This window comes from Solanum pennellii, chromosome 1 (assembly GCF_001406875.1).
Source record: "Solanum pennellii chromosome 1, SPENNV200".
NCBI lineage: Eukaryota > Viridiplantae > Streptophyta > Magnoliopsida > Solanales > Solanaceae > Solanum > Solanum pennellii.
Genome location: NC_028637.1, coordinates 102,430,600 through 102,440,008, shown reverse-complemented (window position 1 = coordinate 102,440,008; position 9,409 = coordinate 102,430,600). Strand labels below are relative to the sequence as shown.

At 32.8% G+C, this 9,409-nt stretch overlaps 1 protein-coding gene across 6 annotated transcripts in view; it reads right to left on the bottom strand.

Moving 5' to 3' along the window:
- LOC107007277 overlaps positions 1-9,318 on the bottom strand; it is an 81,875-nt gene extending 72,557 nt beyond the window's left edge. Inside the window, exons 1-5 of one of the 6 annotated variants that reach the window (XM_027917963.1) lie at positions 8,175-9,318; positions 6,833-7,893; positions 6,090-6,740; positions 4,988-5,097; positions 3,769-3,828 (exon numbers count right to left, since the gene is read on the bottom strand). The gene's annotated coding sequence lies outside the window, so the exon portion shown is untranslated. Of the gene's footprint in view, positions 1-2,652; positions 2,988-3,768; positions 3,829-4,987; positions 5,110-6,089; positions 6,741-6,832; positions 7,894-8,174 lie in introns of those variants that run through there. The other 5 variants (XM_027917981.1, XM_027917978.1, XM_027917968.1 and 2 more) reach the window with 5 other exon arrangements.
- Between the last annotated feature and the right edge of the window lie 91 nt (positions 9,319-9,409).

Below are 9,409 nucleotides of genomic sequence, written 5' to 3'. Positions count from 1 at the left end.
CTCGCCTCTCTCGCTTATACAAACAGAAGCAAAATGTATAAATTATGTTTCTGTTGATATAAAGCGAGAGAAAATTGTATATACACATGCAAATACAAATATTTTCATCCTATACACTTATAATTATACAATAAAAATACTCCTCAGCCCAGTTTCTGTTACCTTTCTCTCTTTCTCGTTTTATACAAATTCAAATTGTATATAATTTCTCTTTCTCGTTTTATACAATTAGATTCAATTATATATTCTCTACCCAAGTCTCTTTTGTCTTTCTCTCTTTCTCATTTTATACAAATTCAAATTGCATATAATTGTTTCATACACTTATAATTTTACAATTCGTTTTATTTACTTTATTTTTTTACAATTCTCTGCCAATTCTCTCTCTTTCTCGTTTCATACTATTCGATTCAATTGTATATTTTTATAGCGAATTATACATTAATATGTTTGCTACGGAGTGCAATTATGCAAATTGTGTTATAGCATACAAATATGAATTTTATATTTGCTATATGTGAAAGTTCCCTTTAATTAAGGGGTCTGTAAAATAGCAGCCCCACCCAGCCCTAAGCGGGCCATGGGTTGGGACGGATTGACCTTCAACCAAAAAAAGAACAACATTTTCCTCTTGAAAGAAAACGAACGTTGACGAATTACACAAAACAAATACATAGTAGCCAAGATATAACAAGTATAAGCTTCGTCCTAGCCAAAAAACATTACATGATCATTATTTTCATAAACAAGACAATAAAGGAGAAGTGAATAATTTGACATAAAAACAAAATTAAAAAAGGTCAAAGATTTATAGTTATAATGGAGTAATAGACCTGGGCTAATAAGAAAATTTAGTGGGCTAATGACCCTAAAATGTAAAATATATGTATAAAATATAGTCTTGACTTTGTATTGATAATTTTAAAATATTTATTCACAAAATCTTAACAAATAAAAAACTACTTAAAAGATATATAATAAATATTTTTATAATTCACAACCCGCGGACTAGCCTTTGAGGCTTGCGGGTTAGACCTACGAGGCCAGCGGGCCAAATGAGGCTAGGCTAAAAAGCCTCGTTCCTAAATAGGCAAATAGACTGAGCCCAAACCCATTTTATTCAAGGGTTGGGTTCGGCGGGCCTAGCGAGTCAAGCCCATTTGACAACTCTAAATGCAAGCGTAATAAGTCTCGCCCAAAGTTTGGGATTGTTACAACAATTTCAGTTAAATTCGGATATATTTCAAACCTCTCCCAATATTTAAACAAATATTTTAAAAAATTGATGGAAACTTCACATGTGCCACAGATATTACTTGAAAAGTACGTTAAATTATTAAAAAAATAATTAAAAGCTTAGTTGCCTCTCCTAATTCTAGTCGTCACAAAGTAAAACAGATAAAGTAACATATATTGAGCTTGTGGTTAGTGTATATATGATGTCATTGAAGATACAAAGTTATTCGATCATCTGCTTTCTTAAACTTGATAGATGAGGTATTAGTAAATTCACCTATAGCCATCAAAGTTATTGGATTTAAACGATATTGGAGTATCAGTGTGCCTCTTTTCAAGGGTGATCAATATAGTATATCAAAATACCTTACAATTAAAAGTTATTACACTTAACTTGCACAGTAGATCGTAACATTACTCATCTCTAAGTTGCGCGGACTCTTCACTTTCGATGCCGCACCCGTGTTGGATTCTCCAAAAATACACTACTTTTAGCGAATCCGACACGCACCCCTTGACATTTTTGAAGAGTCCGAGCAACATAGGTCTCATATTGAGTGACTTCCTTTTATTCACTATCTGCTGGTTGAGCAGTATTATGCTCTCCTCAGTCGCTACACGTATGCCTAACCGCTACTTGTCTGGATCCTCAGTTGCAACACTAGATTTTCATCTTTTTACCAACTCTTATTTTTTTAATATGAAAGAACTTTATACGGAGAATGCCGAGATCAGCTCAAGAATACTAGTATATATGATAATTCTGGCTATCTGATCAAAAAGAAAGATAGATGTAATCTGATCCTTGTATGTATTTTTAAAAGGAATGCATATGATGCTTTGAAGATAAATCGAGATGAATTGCATCCTTTCAAAGAGAAATTTTAGGTGTGTTTCTATAAACATTTGGTGATAGCTCAGATTGGAGATTTGCACACTTCAGATATGGAACTCGAAAAAACTGGATTACTTTAGGTATGTTTTTGACCCTTCACCCATAAGAATATTAGTTTAGATCATTACCTAGAAAAAAATTTATCCCGGCTTAAAAAAGATTACCAAGGGATAGAGTAGCATAACTGTTTTAACTGCTGACAAATAGAAAATTGAATTACAAAGGGAGTAATAAGTGTTGGCAAATAACATCTCAAATCAATAACAGAGAGGGAAGATTAAGGTGAAAGATGCTACACCCTTAAACACAAGATTAAATAGCATGACAAGCAATTTTCCTGAGAAATTTAAGAACCCTAAGGGCAATACTTCAGATTTTACTACACCGCCACTATGTAATAGCAATAAACAATTCATCTTTCATGATATCTAGCATATCATGATTTGATTTTACACTTATATGCTATATTTGGAGATCATATTGGTGCAAGGATTAAAAATAGATTATAAGATTGCACTTACTGGGTATATCATCTCCTTCATATTTTCGCAAAAACTCACCACAAGACGAACACAACTAACTCTGTTTTCGAACATCCACCAAAATCATTCTTCAAATTACCAAGCTCTTCACATAAAATTACAGTCCCAATATACATATTCGACATTGCCATCCCTCAAATCTTGAAGAACACACCATAAATTCGGAACCCAAAACCCTACTGACCATATTTTTCCTTGATCTCAAACATTGTATAATTCTTCTACAGTAAAAACAATACTTGCTGGGCAATTGTAATCGTCGGAGAAGATAGTACTCTATTAGATTTGATTTATCTTATGATATCAATTTTAGAGAGCTAAGCAAACTAAATTCATTATTATTAATGTAGAAAAATAAATTTAAAATAACAATGTTAAAAAAATAAATGAGATCATGATTTAAATAAACATGTAATCGAATAACTTTATATATCATTAAATAAATTTTTCTAAGGTTTTGAAAAATATTTACAATAATTGACTCGTATAAGGAAAAAAAAAGAGTAAATTTTAGTAAGTTTTTAAGACATTTTAACAGAAACTAAATGATTTGATGTCACCACATATCTCGAGAATTGTAAGTATATTAATTAATGATTAAAAATGTCTTGATATCTAATCATTTTATCCTTCACATAATTTATCATAATATATGTATCTGATTATTTTACAGTTAGAATTACTCGTTGTAATAAAATTTAGGTGAATGTTTTCGATATTAATATTAGTTATAAATAAGTTCAGACAGTTAAAAAATGTACAACACAACAACATAAATAATTTTTTTTAGAGACAATCTTCTTGTTTGAGGTCAAACGCTCACCACTCTCGTAATTGTTACTTTGTTACTCTAACAAAATTTATAGAAGGTGAAAAATAAATTTGAAACAACAGCAAAATAATATTTTTGACCCTAAGAAATTCTTTCTTCATTAAACAGCTGATCTAAAGGTCATTCAAGATGCTCCATTTATTTGGGAGTACTTTATACTGGAAACAATAGTTAAATCATATTAAAATTTTCAGTCATATAATAACATCGAGACTATGTTTCAACGTAATAGTTATGTCAAAATGCAAGCCAAAATAACTTACTACTGTAAGCTTTTTTAAAATCCCATCTTTGACTTTCTTTCTGAACTCAGCACATTCTTCCTGAAAAACAGAGAAAAATGTCAAAACACATTGAATTGAAGGGTTAACCAAGAAAGCTTTTTGGTAGAGTTTTTTCCATTGGGTAGTTCCGCACTGTTAAGATGTTTCTCAAGTATAAATGACTACATGTAACAGCTTCAAATCAACTTAGGGTAAGATGCTATGTTGTATTCTGAAGAAACATAAAACTAGCTTCCATTAGGATCTAGACTACTAGAAACGTTCAATCATTTCCTTTTTTTATTAGTAATAACATTCAATCAGCTTTTTCCCTCAGTTCAAGAAATACTCAAAGTGATAATCAGTAAATGGAAATGGGAATAATCAGTAGGTGCCTTTCTATTAGGTCCATAACCCTTTTTTTTTGGATAAGCCATTTCCATTAGTGTAAATGCACCAAGAGTAGCTCAAAAGACTGAACAAAAACAGGAGTGCTTCAATTACAGTGGCAGTCCAGCAGCTCTAGAATGCTATCAAATATTTATTATCTAGGATATTTTAAATTACTTCCAATTTGATGATCACACAAAACCTACCTCAGCTTTCACAAGGTTGAGAATATTGGTAACCCAAATGAAGCCACTCTTCAGTCACTGAATTTGTTTTTTTCCGTAACTAAAAACATAAAGGGGGTGATGTATGCATACTCTCTACCCTCCCCATACCCTAGATATGGGATTACACTGAGTATGTTGTTGTACAGTAACTGGAAAACATATAAAGTTCCCATATTTGTGGTGTAAATTGCACCTACAAGAAGAGTTAAAAAGATGTTTTCTTCTGTTAGTACAAAAAAGAGGATAGCTAATCCACATGCTGCACCTCCTATCATTGGCTGCAATCAGGATCTTTTCCAAGAGTGAAATCTATTATGACACCGCTAACACAAAAATCTGAAACAGCCAATGATAACAACTTCTCAAAACAAGAGAAAACCTTTGATCCTTTTTAAAAGATTAAAACAAATATAGCCTAGAAAATAACCAACATCCAAAATTATCAACTCTTTTGCAGTCTGCTTTTAGCAGTATGGAATCTAACTCTAAAGTTAGAAGAGTTACACGTGTTTGTACATGACAAGACTTGGATTGACAACATTTAATATCTTATGTAATGAACATATAGGTAGAATGATCATAAAAGGGTTGAAGTAGGTTACATTAGAAAATTCATCATCAGAAAGCGTGTTCAAGCAAACATTTTTTGCAATATTTGAAACTTGAATTGAACTCTTGCAACAGCAGTTATCGCTTGATACAGGCTGGATCCCTGAAACAATCGCTTAAACAAGAAAGATGTCAGTTTGAAAGCAAACTCGGTGCTCAACATAAAGTTTTCAATAGAAGAAAATATTCTATATTAAGACTTCGAAGATGAAAATAAGATTATTATCATTGCCTCACTCTCTCCATCCAATTTACTTGACCTGCTTGCTTATTTCTCTTCCAAATTTACTGAGCTTCTTTAAGAGCTCGATTTATCTTATTTCATCACGTATAATCTTTTCATCCATCTATTCCACTCTTTTCACATATCAAATTTCTACTTCCAGATTTATCCAAATCCTGTTAAAGTTAATTATAGTGACCTATTTCTAATTTTCTTTCTCAACCTTTGAAGCTATTCAAACTAGGTTTTCTGCTCTTCTTCTTTGGGTTGGACCGTTGGACAATGTAACTTGTTTTACTTTAGCAGCGATCCGGAATCAACTCATCTGATCCTCTATGTAAATTCTGAATCGATGCTTTACTATTTTCAAAATAATATTTACATATTTGAAAACTGCATATTAATTACCACTAATAACAATTATTTTGGTAAACTCTTACCAAATTATTTAACACATTGTAGTCAAAGAAGAAACACTTTGACTCACCAAATAGGAATAACACCATAGAACATGAGCAGACAAAGATTAATAATGTACACTAGATCATTGAGACGCGATAGTGCAAGCCTATTCCTCTTTTTGGAATGAATTTGTGCATAAGTTATTGATATTAACTTATCGATATTGATAATAATATAATATGGAAATTCGGATATAAGTTATTTACTTGCGTGTTCAAACACACTCCAATTTCGATCACAACCGGATGAGCTACAAGTTAGGCTTAATACTTTCATGGCAAACTTTTGCAAGTTTGGTGTTTCACTACCAAATAGTGGCCACTATTCAACTATAATAAAATAAATTTAAAGGTTTTAATGAATGTAAATAAGTCAAATAATATAAGTAAGATCTAAATCAACCCACTTACCCGGTGACCTTGTATCTCTAGCTCTTTTAGCCGGACCACAATCAAATAGTCCATCCGCCATTTGTACCTAGGAAGATCAACGACTAGTGAATCTTGTATTGTTGTATCATGGACCAACTTCTCAACACATGCATAATACTCGGTCCACAGAGTCTTTAGTACAGTTCCCTCTTCTTGAGCTTTATAATATAATCATGGGTTCAAAACATGGCCCGCAGCATGCAAAGGCCGATTGAGTTGGTCTGATCACCTTGTATCAATAATTTTTAACACTTTCTCATATTCCTTATTAACTCCACGAAAACTCTGTGCAATAGCTTATTTGGCTCTATCCATTGCTTCATAAATATAACCTATTGGTGGTTTTTTTCCCTATCCACCAACCGAAGCACTTTTGTCAAAGGGCCACAAATTGTAAGTGCTCGAACAACATCATTCCAAAAGTGGACAGAAATAATAAGATTGACAACTTCTTTCCCAAAAGTTTCATTTGCAAATTTACTACATCGCTCTCAAAGTTAAGAAGGGTGCTGCAAATCTTGTATTGGTCGGTTTCACCAAATTTCTTTCCTTGGTGAATTTTCTCATCAAGTTTAACAACAATGACCTTTTGACTAATGTAAGAATGGATTTTGATGACCTTCTTAAAAACTGTTACAGAAAGATTATATTATATTAATTAGTAGTTAATGACTATTGACTATAAAGAAAGTTAGGATAGGTCGATATGAGAGTGATATTACCAGAAGCATATGGCTTAACCTTGAATATATCACCAAATATCAAGTTGATCAATGAGCGGCAAATGGAGTCCAATAAATGTGTGGAACGCACCCATCATCATTCTTCCCGCTTTAACATTCTCACTGGCATTATCGGTGACAATTTATACAACATTTTCCAGTCCAATTCTTTCAATAGTGCTTTCAAATAACTTTTATATTTTGGTGGAATCGGTAGATTCATTGCTAGCATCAACAAAACCAAGAAATACACTACCAATTGGAGAATTCACCAAAATATTGATGATCATTTTACCATTTTGCATGGTCCATTTGTCCATCATAATGGAACATCCAAACTTTGTCCATTGCACTTTATACTCATCAACTATTTTTTCTACTTTTTCGACCTCTTTTTTTAGGTGAGTTACTCTAACTTCATAAAATGTAGAAGACTTCATTCCGGGGCCATGTTGTCCTACCGCCTCAATAAATTTATCGAATGATTTGTGATTGACACAATTAAAAGGGAGCTCGCATCATACATCCAAATTGCAAAAGCATTTATCGCACGCTCTCTTAGAATTTTTTTTGTTTCATCAATTCCTCCTCCTTTTTCAAAACCTCCTTTTTGTGTTGATTTCTATGAAAAATAGAAATTCACAGGGCCTTTCGTCGCATTCCGTGCGGTGGATGATGCATTTCCACTAGAAGATATTTTTTGAGTTTTGGAGGGAGGCATCATTTCCACATAATCATCCATTTCATCAAGATCATCAATATCAATATATTCTTCCGGTTGCCTCACTTGAAATTTGGGATTATTAGAAATCTTATTTTGCATATAAGCCCTTACTTATTCTCTAATCTCCGACGGACAAGCGGTACATTGTTTAACATTCTTGAAACCACCCACTAAATATTGCTTGTGTTGAGTTATTCCACCATTAAAAGTACTCCCACAAAAGTTGCAATTAATTGAATTTTTCGTTGCTCCTTGAGTACCATAATTTCATTCAATATCCCTCTTTTTGCTAGCATCCACCATTGGTTAGTGAATTCAATCAATTCAATGTTTATGCCTTCATGGACAAATGAATAAATAATTAGGAAAGAATTTGTAAAAAAAAATTGTAGGTAGTCCGCAGTAGCAGTCTAGCAGACTAGCAGTAACCAGTAAGCACAAAGCAGTGAATACAAAAGAGAACCGAGGAAAAAAACAAAGCAGTCAGCAGTCATGACTGATGAAGGAAAAAAAACAAAACTACTCAAGAAGAACTGAAGAAGAAAACAAGAACCGAAAAGAAGAACTGAGAAAGAAGAACTGAAAAGATCAAAAGAACAAGAAAAAAAAGAGGTATACCTCAGGTCCTCATTGCAGCAGCAACTCGAAGATGATGGAGAACAGGAGAAGAACGCGACCGGCAAATTTTGGAAGAGGAGTCGGGGAGAAGAGATCGAAAGAGGCGGCGCCATTTTTGTCGCCATGGGTCGCCTTTTGTATGTCGCCTCGCCTCAGTGTGGAATGGCGAGAAGGCCTCGCTTCTCGCCTTTGGCGATGAGGCGCTCGCCATTCACAACACTGCTATTAACAAAACACAGCAGAAAAGCAAGTTCCAAGAATCATAAAAAATATTATGGATTTTCAAACACTTCTAACACCCATTGACCTAAAAAACATGAATGTCATTTTGATCAATTGAAAGATATCATAAAAATCAAAACAAGGAAAAAAAATCAGCGCTATTGGTCCAACGTAGATGGAAATCACTACCTTTTTCAACAGAAAGCTGAAAAGTTTTGTTGAGCAATACCATTAACCATTGAAAAGACAATTGGAATGACGAAATAAGAGAGAATTTGTGGTAACGAAAGAAGAGAGGATTGGGAGTAACAAAAAAGGAGTGATTTTTCTAATAAGGTTTTTTTGATAGAAGAATCCAATTCAACAAAGTTATAATTCTTTGGTTGGAGGAATCTTTTCTTGGATTTTAGCAATTAATAACTTATGAATTTTTGACACACACTCAACAAGTAGACAGAAGAATAGAAACATTTGTCAATTTGGAACCACGACGATCAAAATAATGTTTAATAGTAATTACTTGAGAAATTTTCTACATCAAAAAAGTTATGAATTGCTAATACACAGTCAACAACTAGATAGAAGAACGGAAACACTTGTCAGCTTCGGACTACGACGATCGAAACAATTTAAGTAGCAATTGCTTAATAAATATTATACTTCAAGAAAGTCATACTACTTGGATAGGAGCAATCTACTCTTGTATTACAACGCTGAATAACTCATGAATTGTTGATACGCAATTACCTATCAACAACTAGACTAAAGAATGGGAACATTTGTCCGTTGGAACTACAACGATCAAAACAATATTTAGTAGTAATTGCTTTAAAAATGTTTGAGTCACATTTTATCAATTTAATATTTAAATATTTATTTACTTTTTTTTATTGGTTCAGGTGTTCCTACTTTGTAAAGTTGATGGAAATTTGTTTATGTAGCTAATACTTTATCTCTCCTTCTAGTTATTAAATAGGACCATAAATTTTAGTTCGTTCCCTTTCATCTATATA